We start from the raw sequence: 15,812 nt of genomic DNA on the forward strand, positions 1-15,812 counted from the left end.
AATTTAGTCATTAAAAGAACTAATTTGTATTAATCACAACATCATCTAGATATATTTAAAAAATAGTCAAACATTAATTGCCAGTGTGGTGTGGTAGAAAGGGTATTGAACTTTGAATTAGAAGATACCTGGGTTCAAATTCTCCCTGCCAGCAAATACTAGTTTTGTGACCATAGGCTAGTCACATAATGATTGGGATTTCTGTTTCCATATATGTAAAATGGGCATAATAATACCTGTAGTATTTACTTCCTATAGTTGTCATGAGAATCAAATGAGGTGAAGACTGTAAAGTGCTATGCAGACCTTAAAGCTGTATATAGATGTTGGCCACTATGATTTATTCAATCTAGGGAAGTTACGTTTTCTTCTTTATTATACTGGAAATCATTCTGTATTTGAAGTGATTGAAGGGACTAGAAGTGTCTAGCCTAAAGAAAAGAAGACTCAGGGAGGACCTAGCTATCTTCAAATATTTGAATGGCTCTCATTTGAAAGAGAGATTAGATTTATGTTGCTTGGCCCCAAAGGTAGACCTAGGAGCAAGGTTTAGAAGTTGCAAAGAAGCACATTCAAACATTCCTCTCCAGGCTCCATTCTTGACTCTGGAATTTCTCCACTTTACCCTCAAAACCTCTTTAGTCTGAAAATTCCCTCTACCCCTATACTTCTCACCATTCACCCTCTATGGCTACTTTCTCTGATTGTTTGGTTCTTCCCAGAGCCTCCATTTTAAGGAGGATGTCAGACTGGCCATTCTGATCCAGGCTGCACTTTTGACTCTCCAGACTTTCTCTTTCATGCTCTTGTGTATAGTACCTTCATTTCTTCACCTATCAGTATATTGGGGTCACTTTAAGAATACGTTGCAGAAGAGCTGCTAATCTGCATTTCTAGAAGGAATTTTCTCATTCAGAGTTCCCCATATTAATAAAATCACAAGACTGTTGTTGATGATGATGGTGGTGGTGGTGGTGATGACAAAGATGATGAAAATTGACATTCATATGGTACTTTTAGATCTGTGAAATTCTTTACACTCCTTATCTCATTTAATCCTTACAACAACACCATCAAGTCACAACTAAAAAATTACTATTCTCATTCTGCAGGTGAAGAAACAGGTTCAGATAGAGTAAGTGACACACATATGGTCTATTCTAGTTGTCAGGAGGTCCATTTCTTAGGTAAGGTTTAACATTTTCTCTTCCAATCAAGTTATTCTCCATTATTTCTTCTGGAGATTTTCTTCCTTTTTTTAATCTCTTGATTTATTTCTTCTAAGTATTCATGTTTTCCTTGTGAAAAATCCATTTTTTCCTTTGAGTCATTGTTTTCATTTGTTACAGCATTGTTCCTTCCTTTTAGGGGATCTCTGCTGTTGTTCAATTCTTTCAGTTGTGTCAGACTCTCCACGATCCCATTTAAGGTTTTCTTGGCAAAAATACTGGAGGGTTTGCCATTTCCTTCTCTAGCTCATTTTACAAGTGAGGAAACTGAGGAAAATAGGATTAAGTGCCTTGCCCAGGGTCACACATCTAGTAAGTGTCTGAGGCTAGATTTGAACTCAGGTCTTTCTGATTCTAGGCATAGCACTCTATCCACTCTGCCACCTACCTGCCTTTTGAGGGATCTTCAGATATACAATAATTTTTTTTTCAACATTGGGCAATGATTTCTTGGATTTATTCATCCCTCTAGTTTTAGTTCTTGAATTAGGCATTTCTACCAGGGCCAGGTTCCACCACCTACTGCACTTTTGAGTGAAATGGTCAGCCTTTCTTGGTCTTGCCCTGGGTCTCCTGGATTCCTGTGCTGACCTGTACCTTCTGGGATCAAGTTTCCTTGGAGTGCTGAAATTTCAAGACTTTCTTCAGGTTTCAGGACATAGTGTTAAGGACCTCAGACTCCCTGGCCTGGGCAGTCAGGGTCTGAAAGTTGCAGTGATGAAATGGTCCATGCTGAACAGCTCGATGCTGCAGGTGTTCTGAATTTCCCAGGTCTTCCCCGTGGGGCTTTCTGACTATGCTGGAGTGTTCTCAGAGGATTGCTCCATTCTTGCTGCTTCAGAACAAAAGCCATTGCATGCCACATGCATTGTTGGCTGCCCCCAGTTGTCTGAAAGGCTGTACTGTGCCACTACTCAATTTGCTGGCAGTCCCCTTTCCTATCACCCTCAGGCTTCAGTCTGACATCTTGTATGTTTCTATTCTGAAAGAAGAAACTTAATTGTCCTCTCTTATTGGATTGCTTGATTATTATTCTAGGTAGTGCAAACATTGAGTTATTGCTAGAAGTTTTATGGGGTCTAGGTTGTCTGTCTCCTATTCAGGCAGTCATCCTATCTGGAATTTGCTTCTCCTCTTCTTTTTTCTTTTTTTTTTAGGCAATTGGGGTTAAGTGACTTACCCAGGGTCACACAACTAGTGTCGAATGTTTGGTCTGAGGTTGGATTTGAACTCAGATCCTCCTGACTTCAGGGCCGGTGCTCTGTCCACTGCACCACCTAGCTGCCCCCCTCTTAACTCTTAAAACATTTGTTTGGACCACTCATGTGGCACTTACTGTACATTCCCTTTTATTATAGCCAAGTGTCTGTTGCTACTCTGATTGGTGAGGACAATGCTTTACAGCAGACTATACATTTCTTGAGGGCAGGGTTAGTTTTATTTTTGTCTCAGTGTCCCCAATACTTGACACAATGACTTGCATACAGTAGGTACTTATTAAGCTTAATATTTATGGTAGGACTGTCCTATTGTAATTCAGTGAAAATTTCTGTGGGACCAGAAGGGAAAGAAAAGAGAGATAAGATGAAAAAATATGACAAATGCCTTCCCGGGAAAGTGTGTTGTCTAATTTGGGGAAAATATCATTGGGATGTAAAGTCTCTACTGGCATAAGAGTGCTGAAGGGAGAGTATTCTGATAAATCACAGGGTTTTAGAATTGAGAGGGATCTCTATAACCATCTAAGCAATCAGTCACCTATGAGATTCATGATTAGTGGTCATCTGGCCTCTGCTTCAAAATCTCCACTGGAAGGAAGTCGGGAACACACGTATGGATAATTAATTGTTCAGAAGTATTTTCCTAACATCAAAACTAATATGGCTCTTTGAAATTTCATCTCATTGTTCTTGTTTTCCTCATATGGGGCCAAAGAGGTCAAGTCTAATCTTTTCTCTGTATGTTAGCCTTTAAAATTCTAAAGGATGTTTACCATACCCACTCCCATATTTCCTCTTCTCTAAGCTAAATATCCCCAACTCTGTTAACTGATCCTCAGGTGACATGGAGTCAAGGCCCTGCCTTATCCTAATTTCCTTCCTCTGGATGTTTCCCAGTTTATGAATGCCTAAATTTTGGCATCCAGACCTTTACACAATACTGAAAATATGGTTTCAATAGAGAAGAATGTAGGAGCACTATCACCTCCTCATTCCTAGAAACTATTCATCTCAATGCAGTCCATGATCACATTAGCTTTTTTGGCTGCCAAATAAAGCTATTGACTCATACTGAGCTTGTAAGCCATTGAAATCCCAGATAGATAAACATGTGCATATATTATACAGGCAGTACAGGTCTGAGAACAGATGTGTGGTGTGCACCACTGGAGACCTCCTTCCAGGTTGATATCAACCCATTAATGAGTACTCTTTGAACCCAACCATCCAACCAGTTCTGAATTCATCTAAATCTGCTATTATCCAGCCTATATATCTTCATATTTTCTTGTGAGGTGCTTTATCAAATGCTTTGCAATCTAGGTAAATTATTTCCCCCTATCCTGTAATCCATCAGGATAATAAACTTCTCAAAAAAAAGAGAAATGATTATTCTGGCATGACCTATGTTTATGGAACCATGACAAATTTTTTGTAATCCTTGCTTTCTTTTCTAAGTGCTCACTAAAACTCTCTTCAATTGTACATTCCAGAACTTTCCCAGCAATCAAAGCAAGCTCACTGCCATATTGTTTGCAAACTCTTCTTTCCTTATGGGTCCAAAACCCAAGTTCATTGTATTTCTCCCTCAATTCATACCTCATTGAACTTCCATATCTTTGTAGAGAGTACTGCAATTCATCTCATCATTCAGGTTCATTACCTAAGAGTCATACACCCCCATATGATTATATATATATATGATTTAAAAATCACTTTATGAAAATTGTCTAATTTTATGCTCATTATAATACTGAGAGACAGGTGCTATTAATATCCTCATTTTACAGTTGAAGAAACTGAGGCAGATGGAGATTAAGTGATTTTCCCAGGGTCACACAGTCAGTAAATGTCCAAGAACAGATTTGTACTCTGGGTGTTTCTGACTACAGGTCCAGGACTTTACCTACTGGGCCACCTACCTGCCATATCTGGTCATATGTAGAATTTTGTTGATTATGCCTCTTCAACATTTCTTACTCATCTATCTTTTTCTCTCCATTCACACCACAGCCATCTTAGTTTAGGCTTTCATTACCATTGGAAAGAACTCTTGCAATACCCACTTAACTAGTCTCCCCATGACCAGTCTCTTTCCCTCTAAAGTCACAAGGCTGTCACAAAGACTAGGGATATCCAGCTGTGGATTGCCCACTTATGCTCAGGAAAAAGAGATAAAGTAAAATAAAATGACATAAAACCAGAAACTGCTTTAGGCCAGTACATAATGCTCTCTATGCAATGTGTAAGCAGTAGACATTCTTTGAGGGTAGGGAAAGGTGTCTGGGTATGATCTCTGCAGGGGCCCCTCCTCACTGAGGGGATGAGAGAGACAGAGAGAATTACAATTTATAAATCACAGTTTCAGAAAGTGAGAGTGGAAACTTCTAAAACTAACATAGTGTCCCTGCTTGTCCTCAGCTAATTAAATTGTATTTACTTGGCACATTATGTCCACATCCCTAATTCCAGAAATGTCTTTGGACTCCTGCATTTATGCATTGTCTTCTTAAGTGTTTACCCCAATTGGCATGCACAAAAGAGTAACAATAAAGTTTATGTAGCATAATTCCTTTTGGCCTCCCAAATGCTAAATACACACATGTATACATATACATGTAAATGTTGTTATTGTTTGTCCCTCATTCTCAAAGAGGACCATGACATCAGAAAAGTGATATCATGACTTTCAAGTGAATTAGATTTAAGTGAAGCAGGGCTGGGCAAAGTTACCAGTCTCATTTTCTCCTCCAGAGCCATCTGGATCCATTAGCAAAATATAGATCAGGACGACTGTAGATGGATGTTGGTATTTTTAAACTAAGGTCTTTCCCAGGTCTCAGTTTGTCTGAGACAACACCCATTCAGTGATTAAGGCTAGGTAAGAAATGAGGCAAAGAATGGCCTCTTTTACCTAGTCAAAAAAAACCAGTCTGGGAGAGGAAGATTCTCAGGGTTTCTGGCCAAAACAGAAACAATTGCTATTTATACTCACTCTGAGCCATCAGAGCCCAAACAATAACCAAATGAAACTTGATCTAGAAACTATTATTGGCCAATCAATGAGAGCCAGAGCAATTTGAGTTTAAGGCACTGCCCTTAAAAAAGAAATCTAGCCCATAAACCCCAAGATACCTTGTGAGGTTTCAGAAATCAAAATTTATATTCCTTTGGGCAGAGCACCCACAAGTAAGGGTATGATTACCTATGTGGACAGAGAGAGAGAGAGAAGGAAGGAAGGAGGGAGGGAGGAAAGGAAGGAGAGAAGGAAGGAGGGAAGAAAGGAAGGAAGGAGATACATATATGTATATATGTGTGTATGTGTGTATGTGTATATATATATATATATATACACATATATATACATATATGAATGTAACCCACGTCCCAAAGCCCATTAATATGGGTCTCTTTTCTCATTGGTGAAGACCAATACTCTGCACCTGCATGAAGGACAAGGCAGAACTGGTTTGGCTTCTGGTTTCCAGCTTCTAAAGAGAGAATCTGTGTTGACAATCTCTCTTCAGGACACTGAAGGGAGCAAAAGACTCTGAGGAAAAGTCAAGATGAAAGGAGATGATAGTCTCTATTATGTCCCTGTCTCCAGCTTGCTACACTAGAGAGTTTGGGGCATTTCCTTTTGGCTGAAATATGAGACGCTGTTTTGGTAACTGCATTACTTCACTCCCAATGAGAGAGTTTCTTCACTCTGATATATATCCACATATGCATACTTTCTCTGATATCTATTTTGATATCAAATTGAATAAGTGAGCTTTCTTTGGCATTTGTTATGTTCATATGTCATATTCAAAGTAAAACTAGCATTTGGTAGGAAAGGAGTCAAACCTTAAATATAAAGCCTAGAGTTTTCATTTCTCCATTTAAATTAATAATCATTAGTTTAGCCTGAATTGAAAAACTCTATCTCCTAGACTAATAATATTTAAGGAAACAGATATAATTCTAGCCTGGTGTCCCCTCTTTCTGAGGATAGCAGAGTAATAGTTAGCCCTAGGTCCCAACCTCTAGCTTTCCTTCCTGGCAGGAATTAAAGTTTCCCTTGGAGAAAGGTGGGAGGAATTGATGCTAGAGATTTCTATTTTATCTCCCTGAAGGCTACACAAATGAGACACCCTACATTTCACACACACACACACACACACACACAGACACCCCCTCCCATGAACTAGTTTGGCTGTATACAATAAACAAACACATACACATGTATATACATACATAAACAAATATACCAGTATATGTATATGTGTGTATATATACTCCTGTAATATATTATATTACAGAATATATTCTTCTGTAATAAGCTTAATGATCTGTTTTAATCATTTAATTTTTTTCATAATTTGATGTAGGAGGTGAGTGTGTGTGTGTGTGTGTGTGTGCACATAATATTCCCAACAGTTCCTTCAGCACACTTGTTAAACAATTCTAAAATGCCAGGAATATGCCTTGCCTTGAACTTTGTCACCACTGAGGCCCTTTATTCCACCACTGGCTATGTCCACATACCGTTAAAAGACTGTGGATTGCTGGTTCAGCTGCATTGTCATTTAAACCATTGTTTCCTAATTTATAACTCCCTTAAAGTTGGGAGTGAACTTTTCTAAAGTAGGCTTCTTTCAGAAGCAATTAGGTGATGAAAGCCACTACAAATGCAAAAACAAATACAGTCATCTTGTCCCAGCAAGGGAGGGAGAGGTATCTCTCTGCATTGTCAGTTTTAGTGAGAAGAAAGTCACTTTCTTTTCTTTTTTGTTTTTGCACTTAATGGTATTTTATTTTTTCCAATTACCTGTAAAGATAGTTTTCAACATTCACTTTTTGTAAGATTTTGAGTTTCAAATTTTTCTCCCTCCCTTCCTTCCCTCCCCCCATCCAAGACAGGAAGCAATCTGATATAGGTCACACATGTACAATAATATTAAACGTAAGAAAGTCACTTTCAGTCTCCTGAAATTCAGCTCCTTCTGGGTGCTTTGAAGTGAACAGAGTTCAAAGGAAATACCCTAGTAGTACTTGGAGGACATAAATTACAAGGTTGTTAAGGCCCAAGGACATCCTAGCTTATAGACCTAAAATTATTTACTGCAATTTTCTTCAAGCTACAATTCTCAAGAACATAGTTCTTAGGGATTCATTAGTTTTTCTTTCATAAATGGCCACCGACAATTTACTTTTTATTCTTCCAGGAATACCAAGTGTTGTTTGTCCATTTCTGAAGAGGACCAATGAGTGATGTCTTGACTTGTGCATGAATTGGATTTAAGTGAGACAGAGCTGCACAAACTCATCCTTCTCACTCTCTCTTCCAGAATCAAAGAAGTCCGGTGGCAAGACAGAAGTCAAGATGACTGATGATGACCCAGGATGCAGTGGATGACCTTGGTGTCTGTGTCTGACCAGGCTTGAAGTGCTCCACAGTGCTTACTTCAACTGTCTTGTGTCCATTGGTGCAAATTGTTCTTATCTGCCCATTCTTTTGGGGGAGGTCTTCACATGCTTGGAGTAGACACCTTTCTTACTCATAGATAGATTTGAAACCCATCAGCTACCCTCCACCTGCTTTAGCCTATCGACTGAAATGATTTACTGGGGTGTGGCTGCTGCATGTGCTACAGCTTCTTGGAGCCACCAGTGAGCATTGAATGCTAGATAAACACCAAAGGTGGATAAGCAGCCCTGAAAAGGACTCAGCAAGCCCTCAAACCAGAGATGTTAGTCTTCCTTGAACACCCCATAAACTCCAACCAGATGCCTCATACTAAAAGACAATCAACCCAGGGGCAGCTAGATGGTGCAGTGGATAGAGCACTGGCCCTGAAGTCAGGAGGACCTGAGTTCAAATCCAGCCTCAGACCAAACACTTGACACTTACCAGCTGTGTGACCCTGGGCAAGTCACTTAACCCCAACTGCCTTAAAAAAAAAAAGGCAATCATCCCTAAAGGCATTATCAAAAGTACCACCAGAAGCATGAAGGTCAATCTGGGCTCACTGACATCTGTACTTTTCGTTTCCTTCTTCAACAACATCACTCTTTTCCAATTCTGCATGTCTTTACTAACCATGGAGTTTGAGTTCAGGTCTCACCCAGACCGGTCTCCTATCAGTTTATGTTTGATATTGAAATGGAGTGAGACACACATAGAATATTCAATAGTTAACAGAAAAAGATTTACTTAGCCATAGCAGGAAAAGGATATTCAGCAAGCATATGCACTGAGGACATCCCCTGTTGATTCAACTGAGTGATGCTCTCCTGTCTGAGTGAGTGCCCAGTGAGGTCCTCCAGCTAAGCATCAGAGAGTACCTGGAATTCCTCATGACTGTTTTGTATTTAAGCAACCAGAAATTGATGCTAATAACCTAGGTCTCTAGTCTCTTGAGCCAACAAAGTCCTTAGGATGGTTTCAATATCTTTTTAAGAAAAACAAAACAAAAAAACCTATCCTAATTGTATTAGAAAGAGGTTAAGATATTGATACCAAGTCCTCCATCTCTCCAAATTTCCTTTCTCTTTAGAGAGAACTATTTTTCTTTTAATCACCCAAGTGCATTACCTGAGTAACCAGTTGATAATTGGTTATAATAATAATAATGATACATTTTGTATTATTATATTATAATAATCAGTTGATAAGTTTTATTAATTCCAACTCCTTAATATCTCATTTATCTATCTCCTTTTCTCTATTCATGCCACATTCTCCTTAGCTCAGGCCCTCATCACCTCTCATATGAACTATTGCAATAATAATGTAATTGGTCTCCCTGCAACCACCCCCTCTAATCCATCTTCCACACAGCTGCCAAATTGGTATTACTACAGTGAAGCTTCACTGATTCCTCATTGCTTCTATGATAAAATATGAACTCTTCTATTTGGTATTTAAAGCCCTTCACAATTTAGATCCGACCTATCCTTCCAGGTTAATTATACATCCATGCTTCTTAAGTACTCTATCTCTGGCCAAAGTCCTATACTTTCTATTCCCATATGTGACATTTCGTAACGGGGCATTCCTATATTAGTGTCATTGTATTGCCTGCCTTCCATACCTTGAAATGTTCTCCTTCCTCATTTATGAATCTTAGAACCCCTAGTTCTTTCCAAAGGCCAATTCAAATGTTATTCCTAGTGCCCTCTCCTTCAAGAGGCCTTTTCTGATTCCCCTAATTATTAGTGCTTCCTCCCCCAAAATAACTTCCCATTTATTTGTGCATATATGTCTATCTATGTATTTATCTAATATATACCTAAGCCTATATCTATATCTACTTAATTGTGTAGTTGGTATATCCCACCCTCCTCACTTCCTACCCCTAGGAGAATTTTAGCTCTTTGGAAGCAGGGACAATTTTACTTTTATATTTGTATCTCAGGCATCTAGCATAGTGCTTGACAAATCATAAGTACTTAATAAATATTTGTTGATCAGTTTTTACCATAAATAAGGACACCTGACCTTCTTCTATTCCACAATCTGTCAACAGATCAGTGACAGAGGCTCAGCAATCACAACTGTCAATTCTTTCAGCACCTTAGGATATAGTTCACAGAATCATAGAATTATCAGATTTTACAGTTGGAAGGGGTTGGAGTTTAAGCAGCTCCCCACTCCCATTTTAATGATGAGGAAACTAAAGCCCAGGTAAGTTAAATGATCTCTCCAAAGTCACACAGGTAGTCAGAAGCAGAGCAAGGCTTCAAACATAGCACACATCCTTTCAGCTCCAAATCTAGTGCTTTTTCAACTCCACATTGGGGCCAATTAACTTGAAATTTTCAAAAGCTGCTAACTTACTATCTCCTTATTATCTTGAGTGTCAACTCCCTATTGGACGCTTAGGTTTTTCTGGTCAAAAAGCCATATTCCTTGGAAGAGAAAGCAAAAGCACAATGATGGTGGTATAACTCTGCCTTCTTTCTGTTGCCAATCAATTAACTTCTCATCTACCGCTAAGCAATGGTTCTATTCCTTTTTTGATCTTTTTTTTTCTTCCATATAACTAACCCCTCAAAATTCTCTTTTTGTAGTTCTAGCATTTTTTCAATAGCTTCAATTCATTCTGAATTTTATCAAGATAACTCTATGATTCAATGGATAGGGTGCTGGGCCTGGAGTCAGAAAGATCCACATTCATGTCTGGCCTCAGACACTTGCTAGCTGTGTGGCCATGGGCAAGTCATTTAATACTTACTTGACTCAGTTTTCTCATCTGTAAAGTGTATGTACCAATGCCACTTACTTCCCAGTCTTATTATAAGATAAAATGAGATAATATTTGCAAAGCATTATATAAATGGTAGGTATTATCACTCCTGACACTGAAAATTTTCATGCCATGCCTTTATATTCATTGATGCTCACCTTCCATTGCTTTTACCTACTATACACATCTTTATCAAATATAAGTTGGCTGATGAGTTACTTGTCTTATCTTCTTCCTAAAAATGTGCTGAGCTCCCTTAGTTTGGAGAATTTTTAAGGGTAATGATATAAAAGTGATCTAATGATAAAGGAAAGACCAGAACCTGAGAACATACCAAAGGGTAAAATTGTAAAACAAAACCAAAACTCACCACCAACACAAAGATATTAGGCAGGTATACTATTTTAAATGTGTATAAATGGAATGGCTAGAGAACGTGAATCTAGAGTGACTATAGAACATGTAACAGGATCCAGCACAGATGTCTGAATCATGGAGGCTTGTTTACATCCATTGAGAAGGATTCAATTTTTGAGACTCAGGTAGTGACTTAAATTTGGAAATTATAGCCATTCAAATGGAAATGAACTGCTGCTATCACTACTGCCTAATTATGACTTAGAGAATATCAAAGTTGGAATGGATCTCAGAGGTCATCAAGGTCAGTGTGTGCCTAAACAAGAATTCTTTCTATACTATATCTTGACAAATGTTTATTCAGATGCTGAAAGAATCCTTTCAGTGATGAAGAACTCACTATCACTCAAGGTAGCTCATTCTACTTTAGGGCAGAAATAATTGTTAATATTTTGCTCCCTTTACATCAAGTACAAATCTGTCTTTCAGCAACTTCTATACACTGATGCTAGTTTTACTCTTTGGAATTAAGCAAAACAGGTTTAATCCCTGTTTCTTATAAAGGTCTTTAAAATGTTTATAAACAGAGGAGCAGTTAGGTGACACAGTGGATAGAGCACTAGCCCTGGAGTCAGGAGTACCTGACTTCAAATCTGGTCTGAGACCAGACACTTGACACCTACTAGCTGTGTGACCCTGGGCAAGTCATTAACCCCAATTGCCTTGACAAAAAACAAACAAACCAACAACTTTATACACAGTTATGATATTTCCTGGAAGTCATTTCTTCTTCTGTAGGTTAATCACCATTTTATTCAAATAGCTCTCATATATTATTGTTTCAGTTCCTTTAATTGCCCTCATCATGCTCTAGACATGGCTAACTTTGTCAGTGTTATTCCTAAAATGTGCTGCTGAGAAGTCAATCTAGAACCTAGGGATAGGTAGGTGGTTCAGTGGAAAGAATGCTGGGCTTGGAGTCAGGAAGACCTGATTTAAAATCTGACCTCAGACACTTATTATCTAAATGACCCCAGGGAAGTCATTTAACTTCTGTTTGCCTCAGTTTTCTCAACTCTAAAATGGGATAATAATAGCACCTACCTTTCAGAGTTGTTGGGATGATCAATGGAGATATTTATAAAGTACTTAACACAATGGCTGGCACATAGTAGGTGCTTAATAACTGCTTGGTTTATTCCTTCTATAATGGAAAGAACACTGGATTTTGAATTGGAGGACCTGGGTTCAAATTTTAACTCATCTACCCCTTTATTATATTGGTCAAATCATTTAGTCTCTCTGGACTCAGGTATCTCATCTGTCAAAAGAAATGGGTCAGAATTTGGTAGCACAATTTGAAATTATGCTATGAAAGTAACTAAAATGTCAATATCCTTTGACACAAATGCATCATTGCTTGATATATGCTTCAAGGAGATTGAAGATAGAAAGATCCTAAATATAACAAAATGTTCATAACAACACTTTATTTTTGGTAGCAGAGAACTGAAAACAAAGTAGATGATAATTGACAGGGGACTGGATAAACAGATTTTGATACATGAATGTGATTGAATATTATTGTACCATAAGAAGGGATGGACATGAAGGATACAGAGAAGCATGAGAATTCATATAAACTGTTGCAAAGTAAGAAGAACCAGAAAAATAATAAACGCAATGACTTCAATAGTATAAATGGGAACTACCATCACCACCACACACACAAAAAGAAGATACAGTATGCTGTGTGATGATAAAGATTGACCTTTGCCACAAAGAACAAAATGCTCACTCCTCTTTGCAGAGGTGGAGATTATGGTTTTGGGTTGTTGCCTATACTGTCAGATTAAGTTGATGTGTTGGTTCATTTACTCAACCACTTTTTTTTGCCTTTTTATTCATTTTTACAAAAGATATCTCTGAGTATATAACTAAAATTAAAAAAAATAGGTATAAACATTTTTAAGTTAGAAGCATTGGATTAGATAACCTCTGAGGAATCTTTTTCCTCTAAAACCCATGATCCTATGTTCATACCAGGATAGATTATAGTAGTAGCACTGTGATCTGGTGCATTATAGACATGATGCTCCTTTTAGGGCATCCTATGATCATATTAGCTTTTCAGGCTGTCATATTACCCTACTGAATCATATTGAGCTTCTATCCACCAAAGGCTCTAGGTCCTGTTCACATAGACTACTGTCTAGTGGCCATTTCCCCTTTCCTTACCTTTGTATTTACTTTTGCTAAATACCATCTTATAAGATTTGACTAAATATTTCTAATTAGTGAGATATTTATGAATTGTGATTCTTTCATCCAGAATGTTAGTGATCCCTCTCATCTTTCTGTGATTTGCACATGTGATAAGCATGCTATTGCCATGTCTCCATCTCAGGTATCTATAAATATTTTTGAATAAAACGGGACCAGGGACAGATCCATACCTAAGTTGCTGCATTAGAAAACTCCCTCTAGGTTATGCCTGCACAACATATGGCCCACAGGCCACTTTTGGCCCACCAAAAGATTTTGGGTGACCCGTGAAAAATGTAGAGGATGTAAAAGAAAGTAAAGATGTAACAAGTGTTTTGTCTATGCCTCATTTAATCCATCTTCCACTAGTTACTATAGTGCCCATCATGTAACTGGCAGGTGGGTTGCCAATACTCTCTTCTTGTTTGTCACATGACCCGTGGCAACTAACCATTGTCAGTCTGTCTCTAGTCTGAGAGAAGTGAGAGTTGTATCTTTTTGCTGTGTTTTAGGTCATTACTAGCATTGAACAGGGACAAAATGAATGCAGCCATGTGCCAATGCAGCTGACACCAGCAATGCAATGAGTGGCAACAATGTGAGGGCTTCTTCCTTTTCCTCACTGCATGGCTGCCTTCCAAGTTACACGAGTGCCTGGTGCTCTCTCCAAAATCAGATACTCAGTTCAGTATTTCTTTGTATGAGAGAAGTTGCTATGGAGATTTTTTGACTCTAACATTAAAGTTTCTGGGGTGACTTTGTAAAATGGGTGGTAAAAAGAAACAGAAGTTCGAATCAGAACATAGAGTATTTAATCTGGAATGGACAAATAGATACTTGTTTATTTACATGAGAGACAAAATATTGTGCCTTGTTTGCCAAGAAGTGATAGCCCATTCTGAGGTAATATAATCTTCATCACCATTTCAAATCAAAATATTCTGGCTTAAGCAAATTGGACGCCAATGAAAAACAAATTAAAGTGTCCAAACTGTTAAAAAATTTGGAAGGTGGGTTGCCACTGGTAGCAGTGGGGAACAGGGATTTTTCAAGAAAGTAAACTCAGAAAATGAGGCAGCTACTAAGGTTATTTTTCAGATTTCTAAAGAAATTGATTTCAACATAAGGGACTTATTAAAGTTGAACTGTTTACATTCCTACATGGAAAGATGATATTTGTAACTCATGAGAACTTTCTCAGTTTTAGGTAGTTGGAGGGAATATATATATATATATATACATATATATATATATACACATATATATATGTACACATATACAGAGGGCACAGGGTGAGTTGAATATGAAGGGATGATATCTTCTAAAAATAAAATTAAGGGATGAGAGAGGATTGTACTGGGAGAAGGAGAAAGGGAAAGGTAGAATGGGGTAAATTATCTCACAAAAAAGAAGCAAGAAAAAGCTTTTACAATGGAGAGGAAGAGGGCGGAGATGAGAGAGAATGAATGAATCTTACTCTCATTGGATTTGGCTTAAGTAGGGAATAACTTACACAATCAATTGGGTAAGGAAATCTATCTTACCCTACAGGAAAACAGGGGGGAGAAGAATAAGAAGAGGTGGATGATAGAAGGGAGGACAGATTGGGAGCGGGGGTAATCAGACGCAAACACTTTTGAGGAGGGACAGGGTCAAAGGAGAGAATAGAATAAATGGGGAACAGGATAGGATGAAGGGAAATATAGTTACTTTTTCACAACATGACTATTATGAAAGTGTTTTGCTTGACTATACATGTATAACCTATATTGAATTGCTTGCTTTCTCAGGGAGAGTGGGTAAGGAGGGAGGAAGGGAGAGAATTTGGAACTCAAAGTTTTAAAAACAAATTTTAAGAATTGTTTTTACATGCAACTGGGAAATAAGATATGCAGGCAATGGAGTATAGAAATCTGTCCTGCCCTATAGGAAAATAGAAGGGGAAAGGGGAAAAAAGAAAAGGGTGTTGATAGAAGGGAGGGCAGATTGGGGGAAGGAGTATTCAGAATGCATGCCATCTTGAGGTGGGGGGAGGGGAAAGATGGAGAGAAAAATTGGAAATCAAAATCTTGTGGAAGTGAATGTTGAAAGCTAAAAATTAATTAATTAATTAATAAAATTATAATAACAAAAATTAATTTCAAACATGATTTCAGAGCACAATAAACTGATTGCTGACAAGAAGTGTAATATGTCCCATTAACTAATTGTAATGAGTAAGAGAACCTGAAAAATGTATTAAAATTTTCACCACTTACAAAGTAATTTTTTAACATTAATGTTATTTTATTATAAATAAAAATCTTAAGTAGGAAGTGTAATAAATTGATATTAATTGAAAGTTCCCCTTTTTAAATATGGTTTATTTGCAAAATAGTTTAATCATTAATTATACCTTTACTTAGAAAGCAAGCCACTAAAAACCTATCTGCAACAGAAGAAATTTAGCCTGTTTTAATTTTGGCCCTACCTACTGCCAAGTTGTGCAGATCTGCTCTAGGTTAACT

Source organism: Vombatus ursinus, unplaced genomic scaffold, assembly GCF_900497805.2.
Source record: "Vombatus ursinus unplaced genomic scaffold, bare-nosed wombat genome assembly UNPS02014894.1, whole genome shotgun sequence".
Taxonomy (NCBI): Eukaryota; Metazoa; Chordata; class Mammalia; order Diprotodontia; family Vombatidae; genus Vombatus; species Vombatus ursinus.